Source organism: Colletes latitarsis, unplaced genomic scaffold (genome assembly GCF_051014445.1).
Source record: "Colletes latitarsis isolate SP2378_abdomen unplaced genomic scaffold, iyColLati1 scaffold0002, whole genome shotgun sequence".
Classification (NCBI taxonomy): domain Eukaryota; kingdom Metazoa; phylum Arthropoda; class Insecta; order Hymenoptera; family Colletidae; genus Colletes; species Colletes latitarsis.
In genome coordinates, this window is record NW_027488365.1 from 21419205 (window position 1) to 21426323 (window position 7119).

Genomic DNA, 7119 nt, shown 5'->3' on the forward strand with positions numbered 1-7119 from the left:
GACCTAACCGAGACATAACCGCCGTTATCCTCTAAAATATTAATCGCAACCAGGTTTAATTGACTGTTTCAGTGTGGTCCCACATTAGTACTTGGTCCAAGCCAGAAAAAGGCCAGGATCTGGCCAACAAGTATGCTAGAAATACGAAGGTACGAGCCAGATGAGGGCAAATCCCAGACCTAACCGAGATATAACCGGCAATATCCTCTAAAATATTAATCGAAACCAGGTTTAATTGTCTGTTTCAGTGTGGTCCCACATTATTACTTGGTCCAAGCCAGAAAAAGGCCAGGATCTGGCCAACAAGTATGCGAGAAATGCGAAAGTATGAGCCAGATGAGGGCACATCTCAGCCCTAACCGAGACATAACCGGCGCTATCCTCTAAAATATTAATCGCAACCAGGTTTAATTGACTGTTTCGGTGTGGCACCTCATTACTACGGAATCCAAACCAGAAAAAACCCAGGATCTGGCCATCAAGTATGCGACAAAAGCGAAAGTATGAGCCAGATGATTGCAAATACCAGAACTAACCCAGACATAGCCAGCGTTATCCTCTAAAATACTATTCGGAACCAGCTTCTATTGACTGTTTCAGTGTGGTACCACATTACTACGGGATCCAAACCAGAAAAAACCCAGGATCTGGCCAACAAATATGCGAAAAACGCGGAAGTATGTGCCAGATGATTGCAAATACCAGAACTAACCCAGACATAGCCAGCGTTATCCTCTAAAATACTATTCGGGTCCAGCTTTTATTGACTGTTTCGGTGTGGAACGTCATTATTACGGGATCCAAACGAGAAAAAACCCAGCATCTGGCCAACAAGTATGCGAAAAATGCGAAGGTACGAGCCAGATGAGGGCAAATCCCAGACCTAACCGAGACATAACCGGCGTTATCCTCTAAAATATTAATCGTAACCAGGTTTAATTGACTGTTTCAGTGTGGTCCCACATTACTACTTGGTCCAAGCCAGAAAAAGGCCAGGATCTGGCCAACAAGTATGCGAGAAATGCGAAGGTACGAGCCAGATGAGGGCAAATCCCAGACCTAACCGAGATATAACCGGCTATATCCTCTAAAATATTAATCGATACCAGGTTTAATTGACTGTTTCGGTGTGGAATGTCATAATTACGGGATCCAAACCAGGAAAAACACAGGATCTGGCCAACAAGTATGCGAAAAATGCGAAAGTACGAGCCAGATGAGGGCAAATCCCAGACCTAACCGAGACATAACCGCCGTTATCCTCTAAAATATTAATCGCAACCAGGTTTAATTGACAGTTTCAGTGTGGTCCCACATTAGTACTTGGTCCAAGCCAGAAAAAGGCCAGGATCTGGCCAACAAGTATGCTAGAAATACGAAGGTACGAGCCAGATGAGGGCAAATCCCAGACCTAACCGAGATATAACCGGCAATATCCTCTAAAATATTAATCGAAACCAGGTTTAATTGTCTGTTTCAGTGTGGTCCCACATTATTACTTGGTCCAAGCCAGAAAAAGGCCAGGATCTGGCCAACAAGTATGCGAGAAATGCGAAAGTATGAGCCAGATGAGGGCACATCTCAGCCCTAACCGAGACATAACCGGCGCTATCCTCTAAAATATTAATCGCAACCAGGTTTAATTGACTGTTTCGGTGTGGCACCTCATTACTACGGAATCCAAACCAGAAAAAACCCAGGATCTGGCCATCAAGTATGCGACAAAAGCGAAAGTATGAGCCAGATGATTGCAAATACCAGAACTAACCCAGACATAGCCAGCGTTATCCTCTAAAATACTATTCGGAACCAGCTTCTATTGACTGTTTCAGTGTGGTACCACATTACTACGGGATCCAAACCAGAAAAAACCCAGGATCTGGCCAACAAATATGCGAAAAACGCGAAAGTATGAGCCAGATGATTGCAAATACCAGAACGAACCCAGACAAAACCAGCGTTATCCTCTAAAATATTAATCGCAACCTGGTTTAATTGACTGTTTCGGTGTGGTACCGCATTACTACGTGATCCAAACCAGAAAAAGGCCAGGATCTGGCCAACAAGTAAGCGAAAAATGCGAAAGTACGAGCCAGATGAGGGCAAATACCAGACATAACCGGCGTCATCCTCTAAAATATTAATCGCAACCAGGTTTAATTGACAGATTCAGTGTGGTACCACATTACTACGTGATCCAAACCAGAAAAAACCCAGGATCTGGCCAACAGGTATGCGAAAAACGCGAAAGTATGTGCCAGATGATTGCAATTGCCAGAACTAACCCAGACATAACCAGCGTTATCCTCCAAAATGTTAATCGCAACCAGGTTTAATTGACTGTTTCGGTGTGGTACCGCATTAGTACGTGATACAAACCAGTAAAAGCCCAGGATCTGGCCAACAGGTATGCGAAAAATGCGAAAGTAGGAGCCAGATGAGGGCAAAACCCAGACCTAACCGAGACATAACCGGCGTTATCCTCTAACATATTAATCGCAACCAGGTTTAATTGACTGTTTCGGTGTGGTACCGCATTACTACGTGACACAAACCAGAAAAAGCCCAGGATCTTGCCAACAAGTATGCGAGAAACGCGAAAGTATGAGCCAGATGATTGCAAATACCAGAACGAACCCAGACATAGCCAGCGTTATCCTCTAAAATACTATTCGGAACCAGCTTCTATTGACTGTTTCAGTGTGGTACCACATTACTACGGGATCCAAACCAGAAAAAACCCAGGATCTGGCCAACAAATATGCGAAAAACGCGAAAGTATGAGCCAGATGATTGCAAATACCAGAACGAACCCAGACATAGCCAGCGTTATCCTCTAAAATACTATTCGGAACCAGCTTCTATTGACTGTTTCAGTGTGGTACCACATTACTACGGGATCCAAACCAGAAAAAACCCAGGATCTGGCCAACAAATATGCGAAAAACGCGAAAGTTTGAGCCAGATGAGGGCAAATGCCAGACCTAACCGAGACATAACCAACGTTATCCTCTAAAATATTAATCGCAAGCAGGTTTAATTGACTGTTTCGGTGTAGTACCGCATTACTACGTGATACAAACCAGAAAAAGGCCAGGATCTTGCCAATAAGTATGCGAAAATTGCGGAAGTACGAGACAGATGAGGGCAAATCCCAGACCTAACCGAGAAATAACCGGAGTTATCCTGTAAAATATTAATCGAAACCAGGTCTAATTGACTGTCTCAGTGTGGTCCCACATTACTACGTGATCCAAACCAGAAGAAGCCCAGGATCTGGCCAACAAGTATGCGAAAAATGCGAAAGTACGAGCCAGATGAGGGCAAATCCCAGACCTAACCGAGACATAACCGGCGTTATCCTCTAAAATATTGATCGCAACCAAGTTTAGTTGACAGTTTCGGTGTGGTACCGCATTACAACGTGATCCAAACCAGAAAAAATGCCAGGATCTGGCCAACAAGTAATTGAAAAATGCGAAGGTACGAGCCAGATGAGGGCAAATACCAGACGTAACCCCAACATAACCGGCGTTATCCTCTAAAATATTAATCGGAACCAGATTTTATTGACTGTCTCAGTGTGTTACCACATTACTACGTGATCCAAACCAGGAAAAGCCCAGGATCTGGCCAACAAGTATGCGAGAAATGCGAAAGTACGCGCCAGATGATGGCAAATCCCAGACCTAACCGAGACATAACCGGCGTTATCCTCTAAACTATTAATCGCAACCTGGTTTAATTGACTGTTTCGGTGTGGTACCGCATTACTACGTGATCCAAACCAGAAAAAGGCCAGGATCTGGCCAACAAGTAAGCGAAAAATGCGAAAGTACGAGCCAGATGAGGGCAAATACCAGACATAACCGGCGTCATCCTCTAAAATATTAATCGCAACCAGGTTTAATTGACAGATTCAGTGTGGTACCACATTACTACGTGATCCAAACCAGAAAAGCCCAGGATCTGGCCAACAGGTATGCGAAAAACGCGAAAGTATGTGCCAGATGATTGCAATTGCCAGAACTAACCCAGACATAACCAGCGTTATCCTCTAAAATATTAATCGCAACCAGGTTTAATTGACTGTTGCGGTGTGGAACCTCATTACTACGAGATCCAAACTTAGAAAAAACCCAGGATCTGGCCAACAAGTATGAGAAAAACGCGAAAGTATGAGCCAGATGATTGCAAATGCCAGAACTAACCCAGACATAACCAGCGTTATCCTCCAAAATGTTAATCGCAACCAGGTTTAATTGACTGTTTCGGTGTGGTACCGCATTAGTACGTGATACAAACCAGTAAAAGCCCAGGATCTGGCCAACAGGTATGCGAAAAATGCGAAAGTACGAGCCAGATGAGGGCAAAACCCAGACCTAACCGAGACATAACCGGCGTTATCCTCTAACATATTAATCGCAACCAGGTTTAATTGACTGTTTCGGTGTGGTACCGCATTACTACGTGACACAAACCAGAAAAAGCCCAGGATCTTGCCAACAAGTATGCGAGAAACGCGAAAGTATGAGCCAGATGATTGCAAATACCAGAACTAACCGAGTCATAACCTGCGTTATACTCTAAAATTTTAATCGCAACCAGGTTTAATTGACTGTTTCAGTGTGGTACCACATTACTACGTGATCCTAACAATAGAAAAACACAGGATCTGGCCATTCAAGTATGCAAAAATTGCGAAAGTACGGGCCAGATGAGGGCAAATCCCAGACCTAACCGAGATATAACTGGCAATATTCTCTAAAATATTAATCGAAACCAGGTTTAGTTGACTGTTTCGGTGTGGAATGTCATTATTACGGGATCCAAACCTGGAAAAACCCAGGATCTGGCCAACAAGTATGCGAAAAATGCGAAAGTACGAGCCAGATGAGGGCAAATCCCAGACCTAACCGAGACATAACCGGCGTTATCCTCTAAAATATTAATCGCAACCAGGTTTAATTGTCTGTTTCAGTGTGGTCCCACATTATTACTTGGTCCAAGCCAGAAAAAGGCCAGGATCTGGCCAACAAGTATGCGAGAAATGCGAAACTATGAGCCAGATGAGGGCACATCTCAGCCCTAACCGAGAGATAACCGGCGCTATCCTCTAAAATATTAATCGCAACCAGGTTTAATTGACTGTTTCGGTGTGGCACCTCATTACTACGGAATCCAAACCAGAAAAAACCCAGGATCTGGCCATCAAGTATGCGAAAAAAGCGAAAGTATGAGCCAGACGATTGCAAATACCAGAACTAACCCAGACATAACCAGCGTTATCCTCTAAAACACTAATCGGAACCAGCTTTTATTGACTGTTTCAGTGTGGTACCACATTACTACGTGATCCAAACCAGCAGAAAGCCTAGGATCTGGCCAACAAGTATGCAAAAATGCGAAAGTACGGGCCAGATGGGGGCAAATCCCAGACCAAACCGAGACATAACCAGCGTTATTCTCTAAAATATTAATCGCAACCAGGTTTAATTGACGGTTTCGGTGTAGTACCGCATTACTACGTGATACAAACCAGAAAAAGGCCAGGATCTTGCCAATAAGTATACGAAAATTGCAGAAGTACGAGACAGATGAGGGCAAATCCCAGACCTAACCGAGACATAACCGGCGTTATCCTCTAAAATATTAATCGCAACCAGGTTTAATTCGCTGTTTCAGTGTGGTTCCACATTAGTACTTGGTGCAAGCCAGAAAAAGGCCAGGATCTGGCCAACAAGTATGCGAGAAATGCGAAGGTACGAGCCAGATGAGGGCAAATCCCAGACCTAACCGAGATATAACCGGCAATATCCTCTAAAATATTAATCGAAACCAGGTTCAATTGACTGTTTCGGTGTGGAACGTCATTACTACTTGGTCCATGCCAGAAAAAGGCCAGGATCTGGCCAACAAGTATGCGAAAAACGCGAAAGTTTGAGCCAGATGAGGGCAAATCCCAGAACGAACCCAGACATAACCAGCGTTATCCTCTAAAATACTAATCGCAACCAGGTTTAATTGACTGTTCAGGTGTGGTCCCACATTACTACGTGATCCAAACAAGAAGAAGCCCAGGATCTGGCTAACAAGTATGCGAGAAATGCGAAAGTACGAGCCAGATGAGGGCAAATCCCAGACCTAACCGAGACATAACCGGCGTTATCCTCTAAAATATTAATCGCAACCACGTTTAATTGTCTGTTTCGGAGTGGAACATCGTTACTACGGGATCCTAACCAGAAAAAACCCAGGATCTGGCCAACAAATATGCGAAAAACGCGAAAGTATGATCCAGATGATTGCAAATACCAGAACTAACCCAGACATAGCCAGCGTTATCCCCTAAAATACTATTCGGGTCCAGCTTTTATTGACTGTTTCGGTGTGGAACGTCATTATTACGGGATCCAAACGAGAAAAAACCCAGCATCTGGCCAACAAGTATGCGAAAAATGCGAAGGTACGAGCCAGATGAGGGCAAATCCCAGACCTAACCGAGACATAACCGGCGTTATCCTCTAATATATTAATCGCAACCAGGTTTAATTGACTGTTTCAGTGTGGTCCCACATTAGTACTTGGTCCAAGCCAGAAAAAGGCCAGGATCTGGCCAACAAGTATGCGAGAAATACGAAGGTACGAGCCAGATGAGGGCAAATCCCAGACCTAACCGAGATATAACCAGCAATATCCTCTAAAATATTAATCGAAACCAGGTTTAATTGACTGTTTCGGTGTGGAACGTCATTACTACTTGGTCCAAGCCAGAAAAAGCCCAGGATCTGGCCAACAAGTATGTGAAAAATGCGAATGTACGAGCCAGATGAGGGCAAATCCCAGACCTAACCGAGACATAACCGGCGTTATCCTCTAAAATATTAATCGCAACCAGGTTTAATTGACTGTTTCAGTGTGGTCCCACATTAGTACTTGGTCCAAGCCAGAAAAAGGCCAGGATCTGGCCAACAAGTATGCGAGAAATACGAAGGTACGAGCCAGATGAGGGCAAATCCCAGACCTAACCGAGATATAACCAGCAATATCCTCTAAAATATTAATCGAAACCAGGTTTAATTGACTGTTTCGGTGTGGAACGTCATTACTACTTGGTCC